The following is a 14,826-nucleotide window of genomic DNA, read 5'->3' as shown; positions in this document are numbered from 1 at the left end:
ACATTTGGTCCAAAATGTCACTATGATAATGACATTTATTGCAAAATGTCGTTGTTTTTAGCGACATTTAGCGAAAATGTCATTTAAATGATGACATTTGCTACAAATGTCAAATATAATATGACATTTATTACAAAATGTCATTGGTTTTAGTGACATTTAGAAAAAATATCGCTTAAATAGTGACATTTAATATAAATGTCGAATATGTTATGACATTTACTGCAAAATGTCATTGATTTTTAGTGACATTTAGAAAAAATGTCACTAAAATAGTGACATTTGTTGTAAAATGTCATTGATTTTAGCGAATTTTAACTAAAGTGTTGCTAAAATAGCGACATTTAATACAAATGTTGAATATATTACACTACTAGAATTTCGTTGTTTGCCGACTTCAAAATTGGTCGGAATGTAATCGGAAAATGGCGTTTTCCGATGACTCTTCGACTACTTTTGAGTAGTCGGCAGACTGAGCGTTGGAAAATACTTGCCAACTACCATAGTCACTACATATAAATTAAAACTCGACCATTAAAGTACCTGAACTGCTGACTATATATTGTAGTCAGAACGGTAGTAAAATAATATTTTATTAATTTAAATACTATTGACTACTGTAGTCAGAATACTTATTAAATAATATTTTATTAATTTAATAACGCCGACTACGGTTGTCGTGATCTTCCGACTATTGTAGACATCATTTTTAATTTTCAGAAAAAAATGTAAGTTAACATAACAAGGACTAATCTAAGATACCAAACTATAAAAGAAGAAATTAACTGATAGTATGCAGCTGAAAAAAGCTAAATGGCCCATTGACAAATGAACAGTGTTTTGGGGAAAAAAAATTCGCCAGCCCCTCCAATAACGTGAAGAAAAAGAGTGGAGTTAGTCCTAGTATCCTAGTAGTGTTTCTGCCTGCAAGAAGAAGAAAAGACCAAAACATTAAGGTCTTTCTATAAAAAGAATAGACTCAGAATAATACAACTTTCATTTCTTGGACCAAATATACATAAACAGACTACAACATCAGTGCCATAATTGAAAGCAACATTGCAACAGTATTTGTTCCATACGTTATTGCAACTAGCCAACTACAACAACATACTCGGTGTAATCCCACGAGTGAGATCTGGGAAGGGTAGAGAGTACGCAAACCCAAACCATACAATTTTCTTCATGACTTGGACATCCCCCTCCCCCTATTCCACCTAGTGCCGAGAGTCTTTAATATTAGAGCCGATGATCTATCGAAAACAACTCTAGTAGAACAAATTTATATTTATATAATCTAGAATAGATATATAACACGATGGTATTACAATTGCACATAACAATATCCAGTTCCTTCAAATTTAGTCAACATTCAGAACTTTATTGGATAGTAGGATTGGAAAATTCAGTCTAGAAATGATAATAGAAACCTACACAAGCAAATATTTTAATCAATCTGTACCAAATTTTCAACAAAATTGAAACTAAGAAGAGGATAACTATGGACGGGTAATTAGAGAGGTGTTCTAAGTGACCTTGAGGTAGGTATACTTACTTTCTTCGGTAACAAAATTATTGGTCTAGCACACTCAATACATATTGATGCCATCGTCGATGGAGTTGCCGATGTAGTTGACGATGTCTCGGAATTCTAGGCTGGTGATTCCAATTGACACTGACGCCATTGTTTCTTCTCCAACAATCGCAATCCAGAAACCCTAAAATGTTAATTAGGAAAATTGGAGAGAAGAGGAGAAAATGCCTCTGTCTTAATATTATAAACGAGCATACGTACCCACGCGTTGCGTGGATATTATAAAATGTTAAAAAGGTAAAATTTAAATGTAATTTTTAAATTTATTATACAAAGATTAATTAAATATTTAAGATAAGGAACATATATTACAAAAATAATAAGGATAAAGTACTATATTTTTTTTTTAAATATATGAAAAATAGATAAAACTTTGATTGAATATTTAAAATTTGCTTTGCGTCACGTTATTTAGGACGTTTGAAAGAAAGCAATCCATGCTACATTAAAAGTATGATAAAAGTTTTATAAATTAAAGGTACGTTGAAAGTTTTATAAATTAAAATAATGCACAACTTAGCACAACTTAAATATTATAATATACTTGATAGAAAAACAAATGTGAAAAAAAATAAAAAAAAATTAATAGCAAGTGTAATTTTAAAAATAATTAATAAATAATTTATTAATTTAATAATGAAATAAAGTAATATGTGACAAAGAAACGACTTCTTAGGAATATTGATGCGCGTGCCTTCAGTATTCATTTATTGCAAGTCATTTATGTTTGTACGCGTCTCTATATGTATTTATTTGTTTTATTAAAATCTGGCAATATCAGTGCATTTGGAAAAAATAAAATATAATATACTTTTGGACAACCCACCAAAGTACAAAAATGTATGGACAAAAAGGAATATATTGGTCTAGTTGAAAAGTAAAAAGAACAAAATAAAAAACGAAAAAACAAAATGGATCTCTCTGGAAGGAGACCAAAACATGAACTGATAGAAGATAATTTTCCAGATTTGGAAGGTGAGTTCCATATTTCGAGTATGGATGGACAAAGTTAATATAGGGCTTCTATAAGCTTCTATGTGGATTTTAATAAGTGTAAGTGTTTTTTTTTGTTTTTTTTATAATTTTTCGATTGGAATTATCAGTTGGGTTCTATGCAATATTTTGATGTTGCAAAAGGTTGCATGCTGATTTGAAGTTTAATGGATTAGGAATTCTCTTTAATATGAATACATCATAATAAATTTGGTATAAATTTTTCCCAACTCATCGTGTGAACAACAAATTTAGAAAATACTTAAGAGAGAATTTTTAAAGCAGCCTATGGTTAATGGATATGGAATATATGATTTTGAGCATAGTTGTAGTAAGATCTAGCTTCGTTTTGGTATTCAGATCTAGGCTCGTTTAGTCTACCATTGAATATTTTTTGCAATGGTGATTATATATTTTTTATTTTTTAAAAATTCACCATGAAAAATGATAAATCTGATTGAATTTTATTTGATTGCAGCTAATTATTGTTGTTTAAATTCACCATGAAAAATGATAAATCTGAGTGACTTTTATTTGATTGCAACTAATTATTGTTGTGGAGTAATTTTGGTGAGATTTTTCTTATGCCATCTCCTGTAGATATATTTTTTGTAGATCTTAAATTATTTGGGAATATGCTAAGGTGCTGTATAATATTTTAAAATAAAAATATGTAATAAATTACTACATGCATACTATAAAATAGTGTTAATAAGCTTATGTTGAAGCAGGTTCTGTTATTTATATTGGTGATTGTTCTCTTCTTTTATTATATAATTTTTAAATTTTCTTTGCAATGTCAGGTGATATTTGTACTTTTCTCATCTTTGTATGTTTGAGCATTAAAGTGAGAGTTGATGATGATAAATTTGAGTATGTTGCATAAAAAGGTAAATGATTATTTAAATATTTTAATTTGGGAAGATATATCTTTAATAAACCAATATGTAAGTAAGATATTCAATTTTCGTATATATCCGTTTCTTTCTCACCAATCTATATATTGTAAATAAAAATATTTATTTTGGTGTAAAATTTTTATACTAATTTGTTGAATTGTTTTGTAATTCAGTTTTGTAGATGGTGTAGAAGGTGTTTATGGGAAGAAATTGTATCTGCAAGTTTATTGATAGCAAAGTTCAGTTATTATAGTGAGTTACTTAAGGTTAGTACCTATGTACTATTGCATATATATATTTCTAAGTAAATTTACCTTTTTTTTTGCTATGTGTTTATTAAGTTGTATCTGTTTAATGTTAACCTAATAGGTTACAATACATAAGTATTGAAACTTTAAAGAATAATATTATGAGTATATGTATATGTTATAGATTATATTTCTAAAAGTTAATTAGAAATTGAATACACATTACATTGTAATGACATATTTACGTACGAAAGAGTTTAAGTATCTCTGATTAAATAACTTTATTTGAACTTAGTTAGATATACATTGAGCTGATATAGCTTTTAATGTATTGTAACAGAGAGCTGTTGGTATGGTAAAAAAAAATTTAAAAAGTTTTACACATAAAGACAACCATACACTGGTAAAGAAACATCAAAACACATAATACTATGATATAAATAAAAATACTATTTCTTATTGAGTTGAGTTTATAATTGTGAAAAGTGGAATTTTATAGATTATATGCAGCTTGTGGTGAAATTGTGTAGTTTCAGCGGAAACAATTTAACTTTGTATATTTTATGCAATTTCCTGAGTGAAAGCTTATAGTTTGAGTGGAAGTAAGTGGATTTTTATGTAGTCCTAGAGCAACTTTATAGTTTGAGTTGTAGTGATTGGATTTTATAGATTTTTTCCAGCTTCTAAGTGAGTTTATAGTTTAAGTTGAAATAATTGGCTTAAAAAATAAAACTTTCATTTTAAGTTTATTAAAGTAAAAGAAAATTTATTAACTTTTCTCTCTAATTTTTCATGCTATTAAGTTTTTCCTCTAATTTTTCTACTACGATAAAATATTCCCTCCTATTAGTAATAAGAACTTTTTTTTAAAAAAAAAAACCCTACTACTGCTTAAAGTCTATAGTTATTTGTATATCGCCTCACGCCCTCAACACATTGCTCAAGCAAAGAAATTCATGGTAACCATCTCCATCCACAGGTAATCCTAAGGTTTTTATTTCATACAAACTTATGATCTTACTGAAACAAATCTTTGATCAGGTTAACTAATTGAAAAAGTATTGACTTTCGGAACTATGTGAAGTTTCAAGGTTTCACAATTTAGTTCTTGATTTATATTTTCTTGTAGGTTTTGCTGGATTCATCTCATCCTACACATATTTTGATTCCCAAGTATTCAAACAATTGTGACGATTTGTGATTTTATTAAATCACTTTGGCCTCAGCAGAGGTTACTAGCATGTCTCTCTAAGAGGATACTGGCGTCGCCTCTCTCAGAGTTACTGGATACTGGCATCGTCTCTCTTAGTATTTGAATCTGTGAAGGAATTTGTGAACGAGGTACAGTAATTTCTCCTTCCTCTTTAGTGTTTTAATTTCAATAATTTTGAGTGCGTAGGGTTTTAGTTTCAATTTTCATTGAGTTACTGTACTGTGAACGAATCTGTGAACAAGTTACTGTAATTTTTTTCTTTTCTAGTTTTAGCATGCTCATAATCGATTTTCCTTTCTAGTTTCATAATCGATTGTTTTCTGCGTGTGTTCAATTCGTGGGGTTCACTATTTTTTTGCTTCTTTTATGTGATGGTTTTGATCTTTTGAACTTTGATCTTTTTGTAGAGAAAAAAAATTGCAATTAAATTGGTCTGCATTGTTGAGTTTGTGGTTTAAAGAGTGACTCTAAACTCGTGGCTTTGTTTCTTAAGAAATCATTACCAATGCTGCCTAGAAATCATATATACCCATGTTTATGAAGCCTTACAGGACCTCATCGATGCCTTAAATTTAAACCAAGACTCTTTATTAGCACTAATAGTAATACAAACGTACTGGTTAAATTTTTGGATGCTCTACCATAAGCAGCCTTTGCATATTTGCTAGTTGAGAAAGTTATAAGACTTGATCTTGTTATTGGAGAAGTAATAGATATGGAAAAGATAGCTCATTTAAAGGATATAGTCAATGATGATGTGGTTATTAATGTAATGGTTCTTAATGAGTTCCCCTCCTATACAAAGCAAATTGACTACTACAGTTGATGGATGCACTGGAAAATTGTTAATAGATGCACCTTTTCTATTTGTTAATCGATTGTTTGCTGCAATAGTTTGCTTGTTTGATTCGGTTTGGGGACTCATGTAATTGATTATTCATCCCTTGATTGAGCATGGCTTTCCTTAGAATCAATGGAGGGATGAAAAGCAAAGAAAGAAAAATCACTGGAGTTCAGAAAATGCTCTTCTCAACTTCTCTCTTTTCGTATTATTTTTGAAGCTTTTATGTTTTCTTTTGGTTCTGGATATTAATTTTCACGTGTTGTGATCTTGATGGCTACTGTTAGCATCAACATGTAAAGGGTTAAGGAAGCTAACAATATCAGAAGAAGAACTACTGACTTGTCGAGCATGTGATTAATCTTTACTGCTCGTCTTACTTCTGCGTAAATATTATCTTGTTTTTCTTTAGTTCTCTGTCCAAATTAATAGCTATAGTGCTTTTTGTTATATGCCAACAAAATTGTTTCTTGTTGATATCGCGGATTTAGTGTTCTAAAACTCGACGTTATAGAGATTTTTGGTACCATATACAGTCTGATTCCTTTGTAGTTTGTATACCCTTCATGTATTCAGTTTTGAATAGGTCCTTGAATTAGCTTGGTGTCGAATTGTTTTTCTTCTTCGTGTTACTTAATGGCTATAAGTTTACTAGTGTCAAGAAAAATTATCATTTTTGGCCTATTCTGTTAAATTTAGAACTAGATTGACTTAAAGATCATATCAATAGGAACCTAGTGTTGAAGTTCATTGAAAAACATTCATGTTTATTAAGTAGTTTCTTTTCATGTTTATAACTTAGAAATTACATTAAGGTATTCTGTTCTTTTCCATTTGCTGCTATGTGTGCTAGAGACATGCTTTAAGAATGGTTATCTTTTCTTAATGGCATCCGAAGAGTAAGATATTAGGATGCCATTAAGCTAATGGTTATATTTCCTAAGGGGTTTGCATTGCCTTCATTGTCTTCTTGAAATGTGCGTTACGATATACGTTGGTAGTTGCAGTTCCAGCTGCCAAAGCTCCCTTTGTCTTGAACTGCTTGCTGCTGTAAATGAACTGCAATGCCTTCCCATTCTCAATTGGGAATTCTCTGCAAAAATGACAATAATTGAAAATAAGAATAGCTACAACAGAACTCAATTAATTACCAGTATTAACTATACTAATATAAGAAAATAGTATGAGACAACCAATAAAAGAAAGCTGTGACATTTAGTACTCCAGATGAGATGAACATATTAGGTGAAAAGCAAAATTAATTCATTTTCAAGAAGATGTTGAAGTATTGTGGCTTGAAGGTAAAAAACAAGAATAATGAACATTTTCTTTTCCTGTATCAGCCCCAATCAGATAGTACAAAGAACAAATATGGAAAAAGACAACACATATGACAAAAACGACATTGCAATTTGCCAAGCATTATTTTAAGATAATCCACCAAAACTATATTACCTATTCCTAAAAGCAAAATAAGTTTTGTATATCTGCATAGTAGATTCCATCAATTCATCATTGAAAGGTACAAACTTTGGCCTTCCCTGAGAATAGGGGGAAAATCACCATCAGCAAGTCAGTAATATTCTCCTCCAACCCTCCATCCAACACTCCAACAACTTTCACAAGATTTAAACAATTATCTAAAGGGGTGAGAGGTAATGGGAGCATTGAGTCAATACTTGTGATCTTCGAAGCCTTTGAATTTCCTTCTCAGACAAATCATGTTTTCCTAGACGGTACCTTGACTGTTGGACTAATTTGGTTCAACAAGATCAGTATAAGAGTTATGAGTAATAATATTTTTACCTATATGACTGTGAGTTTTCTGGGAATCTACATGATCTATCTGTTCTTGAGGTTTCTTAGGTCTCTCCTCATTGTTTGTATTGTTTTTGTTATTCTTCTTTTTTTGAGTTTTCCACTGTTCTTCCTGCTGATATGGCTTTTCTTCTTGGTAATGATGCTGCCTTGCCTCTATCTGTGATGTTGTATTATTTTTTCCTGTCAGTCGACTGCATATCAATTTCAGGACTCTTTGTGTGGACTTTGCAGGTTAGAATGTGTTTTGTTTTTTTCTTTAATAGTATGGAGGTATTAGTCTTTAATAGTATGAGGGTATAATTCTTGTTTGCTATATGTATAGGTTATATACTTAATGGATAAAAGTTGGATAAATATATAGAATAGGCTTGATCCTTTATATGAGAATGGAGCCAAAGAGTTTCTTCATTTTGCATCTTTAGATAGGCCAGATGCATCTGCAATATTGTGTCTATGTCGAAAGTGTCGTAATATGAAATTTGTCCGAAAAGATTTGATTGTTGAACATATTGTGGTTGATGGATTTCTAACTAGTTACACTAGTTGGATTTGTCATGGTGAGGAGCTATTTTCATCAAAATTGGTCAATCAGTTAGATAAAGGTGATGAGATGCAAGACATGTTACATGAAGCATTTGGAATTCCTCCTACATCTAATTTTGTTGATATGGACACTAGTGCTGAAGGATTTGATGGGTCAAATCAACATAACATGGGTTTTGATAAGAAGACTGAAGAACATGGGTTACAATAATGAACATTATTTTTTCATTAAGTAGTTTCTGGTTTCTGCCTTTTTTGGCAACTGCGAGTTTTTTTTTGGGATATCAGTCTTTTAACTATCAGAAATACTTAAAAAGAGATAAAAGGAAATTTAGAGTTTTTGGCTAAAAACATCTCTCAACTATACCCCAAACTTAAAGTACATCCTTGTAATATCATAGTGAACAAGGAACATCCTTCAACTATTGAAAATCTAGCAAGTTTCACCCTTCTGTCAAGAATTGCTTGAAATCTAACAGAGCATTTTGAAACTCATGTGATACTACTATAGTTTCCCTATTTGCAACTAGGTTCTTTTTTTTTAATCATAGTCTATCTTCTTCCTCCTTAAGTTGGTTAACCGGTAGAATCAACATCGATCATCTCTAAATATTAGTACTTCGTCTTTCTGTTGACGCCATTGAGTGCTCACAATGAAAGAGCAGAAACAAAATGAAAGATGGAAAATAGGAGATTTTGTAAATATGTATTATAATGTGAATGAAACGAGAAATATGTTAGTAGCATTACCAGATGAAATAATGCACAAGATGTAATTGGATTGACATTTCTGACACTTTTATGATTTTTTTTTTGCCAAAGCAGATACATATACATTAGCATAATAACAATAAGTTGTTAGCTCTTAGCTAAATTTTGATTGCTAAAAATAAAGAACCAAATTGAGAGGGAAAATATTTCCTGTTTTTGTAGAATATGGACACTGTTACCTTCATTGGTTTTGGATCATTATCGAAAAAAACTAACTATGCTTGCTATTGCCTTTAATTTACCTTCTTCTAATTAAGAGTAAAGACAGTCTGAACAACACATATACCGCATATGAAAACAATCATTCTTCATTTTCTTGAGAGGTACTGGGTTTCAGTATCTGCACGTTTGTATGATTTGTCTTTGCATTATTGCATCACAAATTTAAAAATGACCGGAGAGGGTGGTTATGGAAAATGAACCATACTTCAACAAATGAAAGTTAAAATTCATATTTCTGAGAAATGAGAGAATGTGAAGTGTTCAAATCTGAGGAGTTTTTAGTGAATTTCACCCACTCCGTTAGATTTTTAACGGTCTTTAACTAATGGATGGGATTTGTTAATGTTTAGATATTTGAAGGATGTTTTTTGTTAACTATGATATTACAAGGATGTGCTTTAAGTTTATAGTATAGTTCAAGGATGTTTTTAGCCAAAAACTCAGAAATTTACTTAGATAAGATCATTACAAAAAAGGATTGTCAGAAACTTTCTACTTGCTGACCATTATAATGTGTTCTGTTCTGTGGCTAAAAGCTGCTTCTTTTCCTATATTAACCAGCTAGATTCATTGGGGTGGTCAAGTAAACTTGAAATTTAGTGTTTCTCCCATCATATTTTTCTCCCCCCCCCCCCCCCCGTATTAATTGAAAGCAAAGAGGGTAGGATGATGTATGTGTATGTGCCTTCATAAGCATACATGTTTCTCTTGTTAGAATGCCATCATTTTTGGGTTGGAAAACCTGATGATTTTCTGGGAAATGGACATGGATAAGTCAGAAGAAGCATCAGAGGAAGTTTTGAACTTTCATAGAAATTTCTTCACATATTGTTGTGACGTTTCTTGATGCCAAGCCCAAGCAAAGATCTCGTAAGTGGTACAATAGTTATTTAAAATGACTCGACCTAGGAGAGGATTATTGGATTGTTGGATATACTCTTATTGAGATTTCTCTTAAAGATTCAAGTCTGAACCAGACTATAAACAATTTGTTTGGACTATTATGTTTACAGAACTTCTATTGTTGTTCTGCTTTTAATGTTTGAACTGCCACAGAGTAACTAGGAAAGTCATGTCTCTTTCCTATGGGGAAGTATCAAGCAGGATACCAAAATTCTGGTATTGTGTTGCTTCGACTCTTAAAGATATGTTTGTTTTGTTGAAGCAAGAATATATCTTCTTTTTTTATTTTCCTTCTGGAAAAATTGGCACACTTATGTATTCAATGAAATGTTAAGTTTTGTATTTCGTAAAGTATCAAAATAATCAATTTAATGTTTTTTTCAGGCTAACATGATCAAGAAGACTGGAACTAAGGCTGGCAAAGGGACAGGACCGGATCAACAGGACCGGTTTTATTGGAACCGGTCCTCGTTACCGGATTTCCTTACCGGAACCGGTTTTACCGGAAATTTCCAAAGGTTCCGTCCGGTCCCTTAGTTACCGGATTGGAACCGGTTTGGACCGGACCGGAACCGGTTCTTACCGGATCATTGTGTACCGGTAATTTTTTTTTATTTTTTTATTAACTTTAATTATTATATAATATTATATTATTAATTAATAAAATTATATTATTAAAAAACTTCAATTTCTTCCATATCATCATCACTATTATCACCAAATATTTCATCTATTTCGTCTTCTATTTGGCTATTTAATTGTGGTAGTCCGGTATTTCTTCTTTCGGCATTGACCCAATCTCGAAACAACACCGATATTTCCAAACTATCCTTTGCTAATGAATATCGATGATCTCCAATCATAAATCTCGCCGCACTAAAGGCTTGCTCTGAAGCGACCGATGATGCTTGAATCGCTAGCACATCTCGAACAATCCTAGCAAGGGTCGGAAATTGATTTTCACGATTCTTCCACCATACTAATATTGGAGCTTGAAGTTGTCCTTCTTCATGCCTAATCTTTTCCCGTGCCTGATTGAAATATAAATCAAAATCATTATTAGTAGATGATTCAAGCTCAAGATAATCATCCATCCAATCATCCGTATCATCGCTTCTAGGTTTACAAGATGGAGGTTCAACTATTGGAATATTTTTTTCCATAGATTTATATGTATTATATAACTCTCTAGCTTTTATATATATGCTACTTTTACAATCTTCAACACTAGGAGTTTCATCATCTTTAATTTCTAAATTTGCATAAATCTTTTCAACCATTCTTTCAACACCTTTTAATTTGTAATTTGGGTTGAAAGTAGTAGTAGTCAAATAGATTTGAGGAATAGGGAAAAAATATTTTTTGAATTTTTCAATCATAAAAGCAAGGGAATTTTCAAATCGATCTTTTCCTTTATATTTTGCAAATTCAGATGAAATAGCACAAATATTTACTAAAACAGAAGAAATAGTTGGATAATATTGACCAGAAGCAGCATTTGTTGCTTTATAAAAAACACTTAAAAATTCAATAAGTTCTTTTGTATTTTCCCAATCTTCATAGCCAATTCTCAAATTCGGGTCCGCATTATGAGCATTAAAAACTAATTGTACCGGCTCTTGATAAATATAAGCAACTTGAAGCATTTCAAATAAAGAATTCCATCTAGTGCATACTTCTTTTGGAACTTTTCTATATTCAAGTCCACATTCTTTACAACGATTTTTAAATTCTATAATTCTAGCTTTTATTTTAGCTTTAAAAATCCAATTACAAGCAAGTCTAATTTTTTCACAAGAAATTCCAAATTGAGAAACACCATCCTTTACTATCAAATTATACACATGTGCGGCACACTTAATATGAAAAGAATCATTATCAATTGGACAAAGTCTACATTTTAAATAATCAATTGCTTTCAAATTATTAGAAGCATTATCTAAAGTGACACTCATTATTTTATCACATATTCCATAAAATTGTAAAACAAGGCCTATTTTTGTTGCTATATAAGCACCGGTTTTAGTTTCTTCAACATATTTATATCCTAATATTCGTTTTTGCATGTTCCATTCATGGTCAATCCAATGGACAGTAATTGTAAAATAATCATTACCATTAGGACTACGTCCCATATCAGAAGTAATAGATAATCTACCATCATAATAAGCAAATAAACAACGAAGAAAATGACAATATTCTTTTTGATATTTAAAAAGATCACTTTTAATTGTACTTCTTGGAATACCTTCATAATCTGGGTTATACAATTCCCGAATATACTGAATAAAACCAGGATGTGAAGGAAATGAAAAAGGCAAACCACAAACAGCAACCATTTTAGCTAATTCTCTACGATCTTTTTCTTTACTATATGTGCGGTGTGTGCTTCGGCTAGCCGGGTTAGTCATATTTAATTCACTTTGAACCATATTAGAACCTCCAACTCCCATAGAATTTTCAGGTATGGGTATTCCATTTCTATTAGACCTTTCTATTTCATCTAGGCGAGCAAATTCTTTATTACACTTTCTCAAATGTGTTCTTAGTCGTCCCGTTCCCCCTTGTGTACCCGTAGTTACATGTTTCATGATCAATTTACATTTCGTGCAAGTAACAGTAGTTTTTTCCTCATTTTGTACCAAAAATTTCCATACTAAAGATCTTTTAACACGTACAACGGTCTTTGAAAAAGTAGGTAAAGAGGGGACTTCATCTTGTTCCGGTAATTCGGTAGCCGGACTAGTAGGGGTAGGGGTCTCATCATCTTCCTCATTTATTTCTACTTCCTCATCTAATTCTTCCTCAAAATTAGTAAAACATCTATTTAAAGTTTCATGATCTACTTCATTTTCGGAATTAAATTCAATAGGTCGTGAGTCTTGTGTAAAAGAAGTTTCATCAACATGAGTATAATCATTAGTATTAATTCTAAATCTAGGAGGTGGCAAATTTTTAGAATTAGAACTACTTCCTCCTCCCCTATTATTTTTTCTTTCCGACATTGGTCTTTTACCACTATATTTTTCAAAATTCATGTTCAAGTTTAAAATAATTAATATTATGAAAAACAAGCAAAGATAATATAACAAAAAAATAAATTAACTTAATTAATAAACAAATAAAAATTAAAGTTGGAACGAATGTACCGAACGTCTACGTAAAAGTAGACGTATAACCAAAGCCGGAATTGAGAGATGCCAATTGAAGCTTCCGATTTACTTCAAATAAATCTCCGAAATTCGAACTCCAAGTCAATATCACAAAATAATAATTATGAATTTATGAGAGATTGAAAATTAAGAGATTTTATAAGATAGTTTGTGAATTTGTGATTTAAATGAAAAAATATGAGTATATTTATAGTGTTAAGGGGTAGAGAGGGGTGGGGGGCTGTTTGGAGCCGTTTTGGGCCCCAGCCCAACGGCTAAAAGGGCCCAACGGCTCCTTAACGTTCACATTTAAAAAAATAAAAATAAATAAATAAATTAAATTGACCGTTGAACCGGACCGGAACCGGTTCTTACCGGACCGGATCAACCGGATAAAAATCCGGGTTCTGTTTCGGTACCGGTTCCGGTACCTATAAGACCGGTTCCTTACCGGTTCAACCGGTACCGGTCTTACCGGTACGGGAACCGAACCGGAACCGGACCGGACCAGACAAAAACCGGTCCATTTGCCAGCCTTAACTGGAACTACCGTAGTTGGCACAAATAAAAAGAAGTGGGTATGTTTGAAAAAACTACAAGATCTTTCTTTTCTTTCAAAAGGAGGAAAATTTCATGTATATAATTACTGTTTTTGCATCAATTCCTTAATATGTTTATTTTTTAGAAAAAATCAATTAGTCATTTTTGATATCCCCACCAACTCAATATGAGGCTACTATGATTTTGATGTAGTATTCCTAGAGAGTTGGCAAAGAAAGACCATACCTTATTGGCATATATGCTTTCCATAAAAAGATTAGGAGTGGGGAAACATGTGCAGTTTGGAGTCTGATGTTGAAAACTAGGACTGGATATTTGTTGTTGAAATCCATTATTAACGTTATTCTTTTGATACTTCACAATGGTATCATCTGGGGGACTCTCTTGGTTATGATCCTCCAATCTAAAAAGGAAGTCTTTTGTGAGTGTCATTGATGTTTTTCCTATTCGGATATGGTTGATGTAGTGCTGGATTTGTAGGAACAAAAATTTTGTAGCATCTCATTGTTCCACCTATTTATCCTTGACCTGAATGTTATCCAAAGTTTGACTACTAGGAAGCCAGGGGACCACTACTAGTCCAGTTGTCCGACCAGAAAGGCTTAATTCTCTAGATCATATATTGTTCTAGTTAATGGGCATCTAATTTCTATTATTATATAGTTCTAAATTTTCTTATGTGCATTTCTTGTGCAGAATTTTTAAGGAAATTGAGGTCAAGTATCGACTTCAACATGTTCGACTTTTGGATTGATGATTTCATAAAGATTTATTGCAAATTTACTGGAGATTTTAATTCCATTTGAATTAGGAGTTAGTTGGTTTGATGTTGAGATTATTACATTTAGTTGGATCTCAATTTTACTTGAGATAAAAAAGATAATCTGTTTTGACAATGTTTAGTTTTACAGAAAACTTATTATATTGCTATTTTGTTCTTTGATTATAATATTAAAAAATATTTGCTTTATATAATATTTCTTGCTTATCACGAAGAAGATAGTTTTGAATGCACAGATTGTTTGTATGTATTTGTGTCTTGAGAAAAACTATATATAGATTTTT

General features: G+C 31.5%; 2 long non-coding RNA genes across 2 annotated transcripts; both read left to right on the top strand.

Moving 5' to 3' along the window:
- Positions 1-2,405: 2,405 nt before the first annotated feature.
- Positions 2,406-10,426, top strand: LOC102592940 (uncharacterized). The gene is made up of 6 exons (XR_001474465.1): positions 2,406-2,647; positions 3,391-3,477; positions 3,660-3,752; positions 4,864-5,075; positions 7,797-7,840; positions 7,932-10,426. It is a non-coding gene; the product is annotated as an uncharacterized lncRNA (long non-coding RNA).
- Positions 10,427-13,739: 3,313 nt separating this feature from the next.
- LOC107062165 (uncharacterized) lies at positions 13,740-14,657 on the top strand. Its single transcript, XR_001474466.1, has 2 exons — positions 13,740-13,778; positions 14,458-14,657. It is a non-coding gene; the product is annotated as an uncharacterized lncRNA (long non-coding RNA).
- The last annotated feature ends 169 nt before the right edge of the window (positions 14,658-14,826 follow it).

This window comes from Solanum tuberosum, unplaced genomic scaffold (assembly GCF_000226075.1).
Source record: "Solanum tuberosum cultivar DM 1-3 516 R44 unplaced genomic scaffold, SolTub_3.0 scf00203, whole genome shotgun sequence".
In the NCBI taxonomy this organism is placed as follows: domain Eukaryota; kingdom Viridiplantae; phylum Streptophyta; class Magnoliopsida; order Solanales; family Solanaceae; genus Solanum; species Solanum tuberosum.
This window is presented reverse-complemented; position numbering and strand designations above follow the sequence as displayed.